Source organism: Musca domestica, unplaced genomic scaffold (genome assembly GCF_030504385.1).
Source record: "Musca domestica strain aabys unplaced genomic scaffold, Musca_domestica.polishedcontigs.V.1.1 45, whole genome shotgun sequence".
NCBI classification, from domain to species: Eukaryota; Metazoa; Arthropoda; class Insecta; order Diptera; family Muscidae; genus Musca; species Musca domestica.
The window spans coordinates 5,917,418-5,934,522 of record NW_026712335.1 but is presented as its reverse complement, the minus strand read 5'-3'; the positions used below and the strand labels follow the sequence as shown (position 1 = coordinate 5,934,522).

At 35.6% G+C, this 17,105-nt stretch overlaps 1 long non-coding RNA gene across 1 annotated transcript; it reads left to right on the top strand.

The window, feature by feature from the left end:
• Positions 1–1,552: 1,552 nt before the first annotated feature.
• On the top strand, positions 1,553–2,080 carry LOC109611779 (uncharacterized). Its single transcript, XR_002194101.2, has 2 exons — positions 1,553–1,693; positions 1,767–2,080. It is a non-coding gene; the product is annotated as an uncharacterized LOC109611779 (long non-coding RNA).
• Positions 2,081–17,105: the final 15,025 nt, after the last annotated feature.

Here is a 17,105-nt window from a genome sequence, read left to right as displayed (position 1 = left end):
TGGTATCTTCTTTTTCATCGTCATTCTTAACAAGTTTCCTTCTGCTGCTCAATTGTGTGCTAAGCAGTCTTTAAGTGTTGCGACATTTTTTATGGCACGTTGCACATATTATCTGCTCCATTTGTTTCAGTGTTTGTACGTGTTGCACATCTTTAGACTAATATTTTCTTTTTGTTTTGATTTGTCCAGTGCTTTTGTTGATTTTGTTCTTGTTGTTGCTCTTAGTTCCTACTGCCATTGCCACTTGTTTTCGTTGTCGAACGAACATTATCTTTTATGTCAATAACGACAGCATTATTCAAAACAATGACATTCATTTTGCTGTTCAAACCCAAGCCAACACTCAGCGCAATTCCCTCTCTCTCTCCCTCTCTCTCTAACTCTCTATAGCTGGAAGCAATATTGTCGTTGTGGGAACATTTATCGTCCGTCTCTGCTTATCGTCATTGTTTTAGCACCAAGAGGATTTGAACAATTAATACTCATCGAACATTTGCCATTCATAAATAACAATAGTCAATGAGGAAGAGAGGGGGAGGGAGGGCAAAGACCAAACGATGGAATTATTTCCTGATTGTTGTGTGTGTGTATGTGGGTTGATTGGGATTTCGTTTTGTCGGAATATTATTTAGAATGCATGTGCACATTTCGAGTTTGGGAATAGTTTAAATATTTTAAAATAGAAGATATTGGGTTAGTTAGGTTTGAAATTCTGCATAAGGTGAGATGTAATGGGTTTTCGAAAAAATGGTACAACATTGTTATTTAGAGATCGCTTATAGCTAATAGCATTAAATCAACTTTAAGATGAGAAAAAGCATGGTATTTAAAAATTTCGCGCTGTTACGTTAAAACATTATTCAAAATAAACCATATTAGTTCTTTGAAAAGAAAATATTTAAAAACCTGTAAAGAATGTTTTAATGTCGGGCGGGGCCGACTTTATGATACCCTACACCACTTTGCTAATTTTGTAGAGCTCCACATAACAATTAAAAGATTTTATGGTAGAATTCAATCATACACGCTATAATTATAATTCAAAGGACTAAATATGCCGAAGCATTTGTATCTTTTAAATTCGGACTTGTATTGCCCATTTGGTGCAAAATTAATTTGAAATCAGATAAGATATATATGGGAGCTATATCCAAATCTGAACCGATCTCGACAAAATTTGGCAAAGATATTTCTAAGCTGTATTTGATATATTTCCCTGAATATCGTTGTTACGGAGTGCATATTACGGCTGTGGGTAACAAATACAACAAATCGGATGAACAATATATATGGGAGCTATAGCTATATCTGAACCGATCTTCACCAAATTTGGCATACTAGCTTCTAGACTCAATTCGGTCGCATGCGCCAAATTCCATCCCACTTGGGCAAATATTAGACATTTGCAGCCAGTTCCACGATATCGAAAAAACACGTTCGCACAACTTTTACACGACAAACAGCTGATTTCTGTTCCACTGAAATCCATCAGAACGAAAATTTGCACGAAAATCAAAGCGAACGAAAACGTAAGCATTTCAGTGTAATTTTGCGTTCGACTATCTTTTTTCTTTCGTACGCATGCGAACACAAATGTCAAAATCAGTCACTTGTGTGATTGCTATCGTATAATAACAATTAAGGAAAATTGTTTTAACATAAACATTGCTTGATTGAAAATGGAAACAAAAATGTAAGTAAAAATAATAAATGCAATTTAATATGTGAACAACAAATATATATTTTTTTTATTTTCTCAATTCCAGCACGAAAAAATCATCAACTACACAGCTGCGGGCACTAGTATATGGAGGAGAATCCTGTGTTCGCCAGAGGAGTGCCAATTTTTGGAAGCAGCAGAAGAAGTTTTAAATCGGGGCGGATTTGGGTAGTTCTGCAACCGGGCACCCTCTTCTCTTCCATCATATCCAAAAGAGCCCGAAAACTTCCTTCGACACACGAAAATTGGCCACAAACCTTGAAAAAATTATTATTATTTTTTATTATTTCAAAAATGTAAAAATACAATCATACTTACTGGTTGTTAGGTACTTCAAATAAATTCGAAGCATCTCTTAAATGCCTCCGTGGCACATTTTGAACCTCCTCCACATCATCCATAAAAAATAGGGCTACGGAAATATTCTTTTTTTTTATTTTCTAAGAGCACAAATAGTTTGAACACAATCACTAGAGTTTTTATTTTGTTTGTTTATTTACAATTTGTTTGTTTACAACTGAAATGTCAGTTGAGACAGAGCCACTGCTGCTTTTTCGCGTTTAAATTAGACATTTGGCGCTTTTTTGCCTTATTTCGCGATTAATTTTTCCAAAAAAATATTTAGCAACACTGAATCACGTAAGGCTATGCGATAGAAAGAACGAATATTAGTGGAACGCATTCTTATACGAAAATGAGTGAGTAGCCTTCGTTCGCACTAATTTTCTTTCGAGATCGTGGAACAGGCTGTTGGTGTACAATAAATGGTAAATCGGACGAAGTTATATGTGGGAGCTATATCCAAATCTGAACCGATCTCGATACAATTTGGCAAAGATATTTCTGAGCTGCATTTGATATATTTTCCCAAATATTGTTGTTACAGAGTGCATATTACGGCTACGGAGGACAAAAATAACAAATCGGATGAACAATATATATGGGAGCTATAGCCATATCTAAGCCGATTTCGAACAAATTTGGAATACTTATTTTCAGGTCTAATGTGGTTGTATGTGCAAAATTCCATACTATTCGGGCTGATATTACACGTTAGGTGCTCAATAAAAGGCAAATCGGACGAAGATATGGGAGCTATATCTAATTTTCTATCGATTATCTCCAATTTCAGTAGTGTTCGTCCTTGGGCCTAACAAATGTTGTTTGGAAAATTTCATCTCAATCGGATAATTAAATACACAAATACAGAGTGAGATGAAAAACTTGCGACCAACTTCAGACTGCTGTCATTTCTAAGCCACTCGTTCGACAGCTGTTAAAACTATTCCAGTGACAGCTCATTATATTTTTTACAAGCGTTCAAAAGCATTTTGATGAGATTTTTCCAGAAATAAATGTTATTCGTGATGGAGTTCAAGCGCGGTAATGTGATTTCTTTATATTTGGCTGGAAAACCACAAGTGGCTATCGTTAGAACACTCCAGCATTTAAATGTGAATAAATCTTTTGTGTCTCGTACCATGGCTCGTTACCGTGATACCGGTAACGTAGTCCAACGTCAAGGAAGTGGACGGAAGAAAACAGCAACATCAGCAAAAATGGTTCGAAAAGTAAAGAAGTCACTTGATCGCGTCGCAGTGACTGAAAAATGGCTCGTGAGCTGAACATATCGCAATATTTCATTCGGCAAATACTGAAAAATGAGCTCGGTGTAAAGCCATTGAAATTCCAAAAAGTGCAAGAACTTATACCGCAACGGAAAGAAAATAGACTCAAAAGAGCTAAAGAGTTGCTTCGCTTGGCCGAAAGTGGTGAACTGCCGAATTTGGTTTTTTCCGATGAGAAACATTCGTTGTCCGGCAGTTTGTAAACAAAGAAAATGATCGTTTTTATTTGCCAAAGAGGTCAGCTGAAAATGTGCACCTTCGGTTGGCCACTAGAACTCAAGCACTGACAATGGTAATGGTGTGGGCCGCCATAATAGCCGATGTTCGCTCTCCGCTCGTATTAATCGACCGAAGCATCATAATAAATGCCGAATATTATCGCGAAAACATTTTGGAGGGTGTATTAAAGCCTTAGGCTAGCAAACATTTTGGCCGCTGACCTTGGACCTTCCAACAGGACTCAGCACGCGCAACCCAAGAATGGTTACAAAATGAGGTTCCTCGCTTCATTTCCAGAGCACAATGGCCACCAAAATCTCCAGATACCAATCCGTTGGACTATTGTGTCTGGAAAATTTTGGGAAGCAAGGATGGCACTAAAAAATACCAAAGTGTCGATCACCTCAAGCAAGCGCTTCACCGGGAATGGGTCAAAAAACCGCAGAGCACCATTCTGGCAGCGTGTGACGGTTTCATTGGCCGTTTGAAAGCCATAATTCGTGCCAAAGGACACCAATTCGATCAAAGCTAAACTTATTCTAAAATTTGATGCTATTTCCGAAATTTTTGCTTTCATTCACTAAAATTAAAAAAAATAAAATAAAATAAAAAAAATGTAATAATTATGGCGTTGGACTTTGTTGCAGTTTTTTTTATCTCACACTGTATAAAAAGAGTTACTAAAAACATACTAATGATGTAATTATTTCCCCAAATATTTTACACAAATATTTCTCACCTCTATCAAAGCAAATTATTATTTACAAATACCTTGAGGAGAACTAAATAATTTTCATTACACTAATTTCAATCGACAAATTTTATTACATAATTATTGCTTTTTTTTCAAATTTTATGCGAAACTATTTGCTAACGCACAAAAAACCAATATTTACCAGGCCCCAACACCACTCAGCACCAACACTAGCCATGTTTGCAAGCATGAAATTGAACAGGGAATTCTTTGCCCATTCCATTGGCTATTCTCTTCTATTTATGGCCCCAAGCTATGTGATGAATTTTCTGGGTGTGGACATTAGCCAACATTCGACTTCCCCACCCCTCTACCACCGCTGCTGTTAATGAAATCATTCAAAATGTTTTTAATAGAATTCTTTTGTTGGGGATTTTCTACTTCCTTTCGTCCCCTCCCACCCCCACTTCTATACTTAACAAACTTTCGTCATTGTAATTTTAAATTATTTACATTTTAATTGAATATTTGTAAATTGTCCAGGGAGAGTAATTCACATAAATACATTATTTAAATAAAATATAATTAAGTTGAAGTGGAAGGAGGATGGTGTTAAGTGTGACAAAACTCTGCTGTAATTATTAGGTATTATAATATATTTATTGTCATTTATTGTCAATTGATAAGGATGATTTTTTAAATTATATTTAGTTCATAATTTAATATGAGGGGTGGTATTCTTATACGAATAATTATGGTAAGTTAGATTTGGACCTTGGTAGTTAATAGTGGTAAAGTTGTCTTTATCTATTTTATATGAAAGTATCTGTCGATTTTGTCGACAGATTTATGCCCTCAGTCAATGTTCGATTATTAAAATATATTTTGATTTCTGTTATGATTATTCAAATTTTCGACCCTCTATGGCATAGGTTTCAAAGGAATAGACTAATATTGTTTATTTTATGTCGGACTTAAATAAATATGATATAAATATTTGGACTATATTGATTACTTCCTTCTTTTATTCGAAATATGTGACAATTTTTAGAAAATATAAAAAAAAAAAAAAATCTAATACCTATAGTTGAACGAAGTATTCCATTTTTATACTTCATCTAATACAGATAAAAGTATTGGTATGGGAAAAATTACACGAAAATCGAACATTTATATGCAATTTTATGCGAAATCATAAATTTCATATTTATCTCGGGTTTCTGGTTGAGAGAAATATTTTATGTGTGAAATCTGAAGAACGTTAGATGCTTATTTCGCATTTTTTGTGCATTTTGTTTTTCAATATTTTGATCCTTTGAGGGGGAGGTGACATATTTACACAGATTCTGTCTTGATGGAAATATTGAGATGTACTACGTCTGAAAGAAATATAATGTAAATTTTTCGTTTTATGAACTTCATGGATATTCATATTTTGACCCTTTGTGGGGGGAGTTACTTGATGGAGTGGACCGATATTGTTCATTTCTGCACCTGAAACAGCACTGATGCAAATATAAGGATTTGCAAAGTTGGAGCAAAATTGGATTTTCCTTTCTCTTTCTGTGCGGTAAATTATGTTTATACCCTACAACACTATGAGTTGGGGGTATTATAAGTTTGATTGGGCCAAAAATTATGCAACACCTCGAAAAATTGGTTTCCCACATAGGAAAGAATATATGGATCTTCCTATCTCGCCGAGCTGAGTCGATCTAGCTATGTATGTCCCTCCGCCCGTCTGTCCATGTTAATTTGTAATTAAGCTACAGGTCGCAATTATGGCCCGATCCTCACGAACTTGAAATTGAAGGTAGGGTTATGGTCAGAATATAAGCCTATTGTTTTTGGAGATGATCGCATAATATTAAGGGGTTGAAATGGACCAAAAACTGAAACATTTTCTGACTTTACAGTTGTCTGATTCTACAGGTCGCAATTATAGACCAATAGGCGCGGAAGTTAGCATGGGGCTAGAGTTTAAGGCTGGGCAGAAGCCTTCCAATTTTGATGGTCATCGGGTAATATTTACTGGATAAAATAGACCATAATATTTGTGCTAAATAAAAGTCAAGTTTTCCATTAAACCGTGAATATTTTTAATCACGGCGAAACCACAAATAGACGAAAAGGTCAATTCTGACCGTTACCGATAGTAAATATGACGGATATATATAGCGAAATACATACAATGTGTATAGACAAAGAATGGCTGGACCGATTTTGACAAATTTTGTCAATTTAATTTAAAAAAAATCTTATAAAAAGATGGCAATAATGATGTTAATATAGATTTTTTAGTATTTTGTGACATATTGTAATTTTTTCATATTTTTTATCGCATGCGGTTTTTTCACCTTACAACACAGGTTGGAGTATCGTCCGATCCAAACCAAAAGCCACGAAATCTCGCATGAATTTAGAGTTTAGGACAGCGGGTGGGATGGACCACTACTTTTGTGTGAAAACAGCATTACTTACAGTCGATATGCGAAATACACAAAAGGCGAACTTCTGGCATTTTTATGCTGATTTCGTTGACGAATATAGCCAAATATCGTAGATAAGCAAATCATACAAATGAGTATAAATTGCTTTTGGAGATGATAGCAAAATATTTAGCGGTTAAAATGAACCAATAACAGAATACATTTCCTGATCACACAATTAAAGCCAATCGACACGCCCGAGAAGAGAGTTAAGGATAGGGAAGTATACTAGCATTTTGGATGACCATTGGATTAAAATTAGCTGTAAAATGGACCACAACAACTAACAGCCCTACGGAGAGCATAAATATTGAGCAAATATCCCTGGTCAAAATGCTAAGGTTAATATCTGGGCAGTGCTCCGTGACATAATTTCAAAAGCGAAATCTTCCGAATGGATTTGGACATAAGGGGGCTTCTACATATTGTAGTGTTCTAGGGTATCACATGGTCGGCCCCGCACGACCATAGCCTTTGCTTACTTGTTTTATTTTTTTTTTTTTTAAATTTGGACGATTTGTGGGTTATATACCAGAAAGAGTTTACCGATATATTCTATCTCCTCACCAGAACTTGGTTTAATAAAAATATCGTGATGACTGTAATTTGAAGGCAATCGGCTCATGTATAATTATTCAAAATTTTAACCCTTTGTGGGTTATGATTAGGTATTCCCTGCCTTACCCCCTGGTAAACATTACCATCGTTCTCCACTAATAAACAAACGTTGTTTTTATAAAAACAACAATAAAGGGATAAGCCTGACCATTTTGCGACAACATTTTTTTAAAATATTTTATTGAATGAAAGCAAAAAATTTGGGAAATAACATGAACTTTTAAAACATGTGTTGATTTGTTCGAAATGGTCACCTTTGGCACGAATTATGGCCTTCAAACAGCCAATGAAAACGTCACACGCTGCCCGAATGTTGCTCTGCGGTATTTTGGCCCATTCCCGGCGAAGCGCTTGGTGATCGACACTTTGGTATTTTTTAGTGCCAACCTTGCTTTCCAAAACACTCCAGACACAATAGTCCAACGGAATGGTATCCGGAGATTTTGGTGGCCATTGTGTGCTGGAAATTAAGCGAGGAACCTCATTTTGTAACCATTGTTGGAAGGCGCGTGCTGAGTGAGATGGTGCTGTCTCCTGTTGGAATGACCAAGGTCTGCGGCCAAAATGTTTGCGTGCCCAAGGCTTTAATACACCTCCCAGAATATTTTCGCGATAATATTCGGCATTTATTTTGATGCCACGGTCGATTAATACGAGCGGAGAGTGACCATCGTCTGTTATGGCGGCCCACACCATCATCATGGCCGGCGCTTGAGTTCTGGTGACCAACCGAAGGTGCACATTTTCAGCTGACCTCTTTGGCAAGTAAACACGATCGTTTTGTTTGTTTACAAACTGCTGGACAACTAATGTTTTCTCATCGGAGAAAACCAAATTCGGCAGTTCACCACTTTCGGCCAAGTGAAGCAACTCTTCAGCTCTTTTGAGTCTATTTTCTTTCTGTTGCGGAGTATGTAAGTAAGTTCTTACATTTTTCGGAATTTCAATGGCTTTACCCCGAGCTCGCTTTTCAATATTTGCCGAATGGAATATTGCGATATGTTCAGCTCACGAGCCATTTTTCGGCCTCTGCGACGCGGGTTTCGATCAAGTCGCTTCTTTACTTTTCGAACCCAAATGCATTTGTACGCTTGTAAACAATATAATGAGCTATCACTGGAATAATTTTAACAGCTGTCAGACGAGTGGCTTAGAAATCACTGTAGTCTGAAGTTGGTTGCAGTTTTACCTGTATACCCTCTCAAGCCATATGACTGAGGCTATAAAAATGTGGAAATTTACATGTATTGCTGGATCTATAAAATTTCGATGTTCCGAGCTCTGAACTACATCGAGCGCACATTTTGTTCAATATAAAATGACTGTACATGTTTTTTATAGCGAATACCCTTTCAAGAGTCATCGTGTGCTTAAAATCAATATTTCGATGAGACATGTTTTAGTCGGACAAATGATATATATACCCTCTATAGCCATATGACAGAGGGTATAAAAAGGTAAGCGGTTAGGTTCGTGTGAATATGGCAGCATCAGCATCACCCTTTCGGTACGACTTCCACAAACGGTTAACTTTTTCAGAATCATAAAAAGCATATAAATAATACAAGTTTGCATATCGTAATATTTACATCAAACTATATTAGATGATAATCCTGTTCTTCTTAAAAAATTGAATGAAAAATATTTTGTTATTAAATGTGGTAGTAGCCTCAAAAGGCAAAGAAATTGAAAACTTCCGAATCCCTTGGAAGGCTATACAAGATCTGCGATTTGGTTAGTTTTTTGCATTTTATTTCGTTTTCAAACTTATAGCTAGTGACAATATATGTTCAAGCATTTCCTGGCCAAGGATGTCTTAATTTCTGGCCATAAAACTTGGGGTTTTTTTAATTTCAAAAAATATTGGAATTTTTTAAAAAAAATTCCTTTTAAAAACATATTTCCGAATAATCTTGGATATTAAATATTATTCACTGCATTTTTATACCCTCCACCATACTATGGAGGGTATATTAACTTTGTCATTCCGTTTGTAACTCCTCGAAATACTCATATCAGACCCAACAAAGTATATATATTCTTGATCAGCGTAAAATTCTAAGTCGATTTAGCGATGTCCGTCTGTCTGTCTGTCTGTCCGTCTGTCTGTCTGTTGTAATCACGCTATCTTTCGAATGAATTGAGATAGGTGGCTAAAATTTTGCACACATGTTTATTTTTCCAGTAGGCAGGTTAAGTTCGTAAATGGGCCATGTAGGTCCACGTTTTCATATAGCCCCCATATAACGGTACCTCCCTATATTCGGTATTTTGATGATTTTAGCGACATTATTCACGGGAATTGTTTTAAATTTGGTGTTTGAAGTTCAAAATGGATACTACACCCTAAGACGGAAAATTATCCGTGCAGGTCCACGTCTTCGTATAGCCCCCATATAACGGTACCTCCCGATATTCGGTATTTTGATGATTTTAGCGACATTATTCACGGGAATTGTTTCAAATTTGGTATTTGAAGCTCAAAATGGATACTACATCCTAAGGCGGAAAATTATCCGTGCAGGTCCACGTCTTCGTATAGCCCCCATATAACGGTACCTCCCTATATTCGGTATTTTGATGATTTTAGCGACATTATTCACCGGAATTGTTTTAAAATTGGTATTTGAAGTTCGTTATGGGAACTAAAGTCTGTGACAGAAAATTGTCTGTGCGGGTCCCCGTCTTCGTATAGCCCCCATATAACGGTACCTCCCTATATTCGGTATTTTGATGATTTTAGCTACATTGTTCACCGTTTATTTCAAGTTTCGAATTTGAATATGGTAATGGCTTATGACCAACAATGCCTATGCATGTCCACGTCGTATAGACCCCAAAATAACGGCTATATTCGGTATTTTTAAAATTTTAACAGAATTTTTTAAGGATTTTATTTTTTGAAAATTTCCAAATTCGTTGCAAATGGTGGAGGGTATTAAAAGTTCGGCCCGGCCGAACTTACTGCTTTTTAACTTGTTAATTTTTTTTTTTGTAATACATATTTTAAAAATTATAGGCTGAGATCATATATCCGTCGGCAAACCGTCTGATACTTTCTATTTTGTTTTTAAAAATTGTTTATCTAACAGACATTGTGCTTTTCGTTTTCAGCCAAATGTAATATTTACTTTAAAAATTAAATATAAACATAAATAAAGCCAAGTGTATGTATTTTTAGCCAAAAAAAGTCTTAGTCATATTGAGTTGCAGTTTTTCCGCTTTGCAATCATGAATTTTCTTTGGAGTTTCATTTGCAGAGCACGCATACAGATACATATACGAGAAAACCCTGTTTTTTTTTATTATAATTCCGTTTTTTACAAATATTGTACGAAAAAATGTCTTGTATGTAAATCACCCTCATCCCTCTCCACACACACACACACAAACACATATGTTCACTTACATATGTAGCCACGGCATTGGAGTGCACACTAACCCAGTTTAAGAAAACCGGATAAAATTTAATGGTAATGGATGAACAGAGAACAGAAATAGAAGGACAGACGGTAGACAGACAGAAAGGCAGCCAGCCAGCCAACCAGTCGGGCAGTGGGGCTGGCAGGCAGTCATGTAGTTGCCCTGAGTAGAAGCATAACTTGTTGCTATAAATAAAACTTGAGTGGATATTTACACACTGTCACGTATCTGAGTATATATATTTACTACCCACCCATTCCTTGGAGAGACGTTCCCATGCCAAGTATAAGAAATGTCTGTCTCTATGTGTGTGTGTGTGGTGGGTAGGAAGGAAGTAAGGTGTTCGGTGCGAGGTGTGTTGGTGTTTGTGTAATGTGAAATATTAATCTCCGTTTATGTGTTCGCTTGTTTTTTTTGTTTCGTTTTGCCCTGACACACCAAACAAACTTTGTGTGTGCGTGTGTGTTTTTTCGGTGGGGTCTCACAAGGGTGGCATGTCAGGGGGCGTGTGTTTTTACCGTTAGATAAACCATTTTCGTGCTTGTTGCCAGGAAAAAGTTTCTAAACTAAACGATGTAGACGCTTTTATTTTTATTTTTGTTGTCATTGTAGATGGTTATTGATAATGGCTTTAGCAATGCCTTGTGCTTTAATGCTTACTCTACGTTTTATATCCCTGCAAGCATTTGGATGTGAGTTTTTAACTCCATCACCTAATATTACACTACTTTGTCGCTTCCTACTTGTGAAACGTCGATAGTTGGTCGATTTGCAATAACAATTCTATTGCCCCACTACAGTCAACTAATTTTCATCTCCAATAGTAACTTTTTTGGCACTTCCCGTAGATTAAAGAGCGATTGTTTTGTTTTACTCCCAAAACGGAGAACAAAATTAAACGAGTTCAGTTTGTCGGAGATCAGCATTGGTGCACGAGTGAAAAAAAAAAAAAAAAACTATTAAATGAAAAAATATATTTAAATTATTTAGTAAAAATTAATTGTGACTTTTTTCAGTATTTTTTATTATATGTGTTCAAATAATTTTTTAAAAATTAAAAACGAAGTGATATACAAAAAAAATGATTAATATTATTTAGTGAAAAAATAAAATTAAATTTTGTGTTAATAACTGTGTTTTGCTCATGCTTTTTGTATGCGTTTTACCTATTGTTTAATTACGCTTATTTATTTGAAATTATATTAATAAAGTAAAACAAATAATAATTTTAATTTAAAGACTTCCTGCTCTTTTTTACTTTCTGAAGGCATTGCATATCGCATACAAATCAATAAAGTCACCAACAGTCGATGAAAACCCACGCCTTCAATCTCGAATCTTTAACCAAAAAGGTAAACCGTTCGGGAAGAAATGAACCACGCTCTCGTTACTTCCTTAAATTGCCTTTATTGTAACGACTGAACGTTACTTAGTCGTCAATTTCATCTGCCACTAAAAAGTCAATGTTAAGAAGTAACGAGTGCGTGGTTCATTTCTTCCCGAACGGTTTAACTTTTTGGTTAAAGATTCGAGATCGCCGGCGAGGGTTTTCATCGCCTGTTGGTGACTTTTTAGTTATGTCAGCGACAAAAAATGCTTGCTGGGATCGACCATGTATCTGAGTATGTACATGTGTGTGAGTAACGTGCTGTTGATTGTATGGCTTTATATAGGCGCTGTGTATGTGGCCACACACACAAACGCCATGTATGGCCTCACAAACAAACTGCCTGGCAAAGTTCAAACTTGTTGATGGTCTTTTGTTCTGCTGTCTCAAATCTATTGTTGTTGTGTCGTGTTTTTTTTTTGTTTTTTGGTGTTGTTGTCGTTGTTCGTTTTGGCTTTAAAGTTTATTTTATTCTTGTTACTATTCAGTTAAATGGTTTATGACATTGTTAGTGAAATAAACATATTTTGTGTTGTTTTTTTGTTACAAACTGTGATATTTCTACACCGTCTGGGTCCTATGGTAGATTAAAATCCGCTCTAATAATTTAATTAGGAAGTAATGGTTTTATTAAACAAAGCTGGGATATATATTAATAATAACGGTTAGGTTTAAGTTTGTTGTGAAAAATGTCATTTATTCCCATGGGGGATGCTCACAAGGACAGTTTTTATTAATATTTTTTAATTTTGGGTTGGAAAAAATTATTTTTAAAATCTTGAATTGACCGGAGCACTATGATTTAGATTTCGAAGTTTCTAGTCAAGCCATCGATTTTTTGGAATCACAAATAGTGCTGGAATTCAATATTATACATTAACTAGTTAAATAGTATCAGTCGGTTATGCCGACAGATGCATACCCCCAGACTTGAGTTATGATTATTCTAACTGTTGACCCTTTATGGGGAATGTTCTGAAACAGTTGGCCAATATTGACCTAGTAATGATATAAATATTACAACGTACCAGATTTGGACTATATAGACTACTTCCTGTACTTCATATGAGATATGTGCAAATTTTTGTGAAATGTGGAAATATGCGTGAGGTAAGAGACATAGCGGATAATGTCTATAATGTCTATTCCATTTTCATACTTCATCTAATACAGATAATTTAATTCTTATTTCGCGTTTTGTTGTTAAAAATGTTAAACCCTTTGTGGGGGAATTACCAGAGATAGTGAGCCGATATATCCCATTTTCGAAGCAGATCTTGTGTTAGTAAAAATAATGGGATGTGTGACATTTGAAGGGAACCTTAGGGTAATTTAGGATTTTATGATAGTTTTGATTATTTAAAATTTTGACCCTATGTGGGGGAGGTACCAGAAGGAATGGTTCGATCTCTACCATATAGATGGCAGATCTTGTCTTGATAACAATTTTGAGATTTACCAAGTCTGAATGGAATTGAATGTTAATTTTGCATTATATAAACTTCATGGTTATTAAAAATTTTGACCCTTTTTGGGGAGGTACCAGAAGAAGTGGCCCGATATATCCCATCTTCGCCGAACATCTTGTGTTAGTAGAAATAATGGGATGTGTGAATTATGAAGAGATCAGGATGCTTATTTCGGATTTTATGATCGTTTGTTTTATTCGAAACTTTGATCCTTTGTGGGGGAGGTACCAGAAGGAATGGAATGCTTCATAAATATTCAAAATGTATTTCTTGTGGGGGAGGTACCAGGAGGAGTGAACCGATATATTCCATCGTCACACCAGACCTTAGGTTAGTAAACAAATTGTGATATGTGTAATTTGAAGACTATAGGGCTCTAACATCAAATTTTATAAGAGTTGTAATTATTCAAAATTTTGACCCTTTGTGGGGGAGGTACTTGATGAAGTGGACCGATATTGTCCATATTGTCATATTACGATTTCCAAAATTGAAATAAAATCAGATTATCCTTTCTATTTCTGTGCAGTAAAATATTTTCTTTGAAATGTTAGGCCTTTTTGTTGTGGAGGTACAAAAAGGAGTGGACAAATAATGTCTATCTCCGAACTCGATCTAAGTTTGATAATAACATTAGGATGTACCAAGTTTAAATCAAATCGGATAACCCTTCGAGATTGTGCAAACCAGCCAACCAGACAGACATACGGACGGATGGACATCGCTAGATCGACTCCAGATGTCTCCTGAAACGGATTTGGTCCAATGAGACATAGGGTCTAAAACCGTTACTTCTTTTAGCCGTATCAAATGAAGGGTGAGATAAAAAAACTGCAACCAATTTCAGACTTCTGTTATTTCTTAGCGACTCGTCCGACAGCTGTTAAGGTATTCCACTGACAGCTCATTATATTGTTTACAAGCGTACAATAGCATTTTGGTGAGAATTTTCCAGAAAAAAAGTTATTCGTTATGGAATTCAACCGTGACAGTGGGATTTCTTTATATTTGGCTGGAAAACCACAAGTGCCTATAGTTAGAGCACTCCAGCATATAAATGTGAATAAATCTTTTGTGTCTCGCACCATCGCTCGTTATCGTGATTCTGGTAGCGTAGCCCGACGTCAAGGAAATGGATGGAAGAAAACAGCTACATCAGCAGAAATGGTTTGAAAAGTTAAGAAGCGACTTGATCGAAACCCGCGCCACAGTGGCCGAAAAATGGCTTGTGAACTAAACATATCACAATATGCCATTCGGCAAATAATGGAAAATGAAGTCGGGGTAAAGCCATTGAAATTCCAAAGAGTGCAAAAACTTACACCGCAACAGAAAGAAAATAGGCTCAAAAAGCTAAAGAGTTGTTTCGCTTGGCCGAAAGTGGTGAACTGCCGAATTTGGTTTTCTCCGATGAGAAAACACTTTTTGTTCAGCAGTTTGTAAACAAACAAAATGATCGTGTTTACTTGCCAAAGAGGTCAACTGAAAATGTGCACCTTCGGTTGGCCACCAGAACTCAATCGTCGGCCATGGTGATGGTGTGGGCCGCCATAACAGCCGATGGTCGCTCTCCACTCGTATTAATCAACCGTGGCATGAGAATAAATTCCGAATATTATCGCGAAAATATTCTGGAGGGGGTATTAAAGCCTTGGGCACGCAAACATATTAGCCTTGGACATTCCAACAGGCCACCCAAGAATGGTTACAAAATGGCCACCAAAATCTCCGGATACCAATCCGTTGGACTATTGTGTCTGGTGTATTTTGGTAAACAAGGTTGGCACTAAAAAATATCAAAGTTTTGATCACCTCAAGCAAGCGCCTCGCCGGGAATGGGCCAGAATACCGTAGAGCAACATTCGGGCAGCGTTTGACGTTTTCATTGGCCGTTTGAAGGCCATAATTCATGTCAAAGGTGACCAAATCGAACAAATCTAAACTTATTCTAAAATTTGATGCTATTTCCGACATTTTCTTGCTTTCATTGAGTAAAATTAAAAAAATGTAAAAATTATGACGTGTGACTTTGTTGTAGTTTTTTTTATCTCACCCTGTGCTCTCTTACATATGATATGATATATATGTAGCTTGAATAACGCTAGGAAATTTTGTGACATTACTTTGAAAATCGTGGTAATGTTGCAGAATTTGAAAATTGCATATGGTTTTTGGAGCAAGGGAAGCTCCGTCAGCTTCGTATGTAAATAAGCCAAATTTTCCCATTTGGGGCACATATGACCAGAACTCATACATTGAAAAGCGAATGCATCGAAAACGAGTCACAATTTTGGTCCCGAGGCATAATTGGAGCATTTTCTTCTAAAATTAACAAGGAAGGAATGAAAGGTTCCATTTTCAGTTTAGTTAGAAGTAAAACTTGGTCAAATGTAAGAAATTGCAATAGTATTTAACTAAATTATTTCAATTTTTTTAATTTTTGCAATTAAGAAATTGTATGCTATTTCCAATATACGGAAAATAATTTTTTGACTATATTTTTAAGAGTAAATGCAAACTTGACTAATCAATTATATTTTAAATCTTTCTTTTTAGAATCCTGGGATACATATCCGGTAAGTTTCTTAAAAAAACTGTATTCTTAGAATTGTTTTCATTTATTGCTAAATTTTCAATACAAGAATATTACAACGCTGTAAGAACTATGAAATTATAAGAATTTTAAGAATTTCTTTAAATTACATAGAAATAAAAACAATTTTATTTCTGGACATATTCTGGAGTTTACCGTATTGCCATAACGCAATGATATAATGGAGTATTAATTACTGAAAGTTATAATTAACCAAAAAAACATAAAAACGAAATTAAAATTGTATTTTGTTTCAAATATTGTTTTTATTCCAATTAAATCGACTTTAGAGTCGCAATTTCTCAGAAATTATATCTGTGATAAATAATTCGTGATAATTAATTTGAGATGGAAGCCATATGTTAACCTTCATTTATAGCACATTATTGTGCGTACACCATTGTGGCGTATACGCATTGTGACGTTTAGAAACAATTTGTTCTATAAATCATACGTAAGGGGGGAAGCATAAACAGCTCTTTTTCTCATGAACGCTTATTTTATTGGTATCATTAATTATATTGAACGAAGGCCAATCAAACAATAACCAAAATCACTGATCCTTCGACACAAAGTCAAGAAGTCAAATAAATGTTTTCCATTGTATCGATTACAGGCGCACTGATCTTTAGGATGAGCGACATTTATTTCATCGTAGGCTAACTGACATGGCCTGACCATAATACAATTAAAAATTGCTCAAAATGAAAAGGATATGAATATTTGAGAATTATGTTTAAGTGTTCCACACACCATTTTTTCTCTTTGAGATATAGGTGATTTTTAAGGTTTTCTCCTATTTTTTCTGAGTTTTTGGTCACTTTCCAACATTTGGACTAATTTTTGAGATATTCGCTAGTTTTAT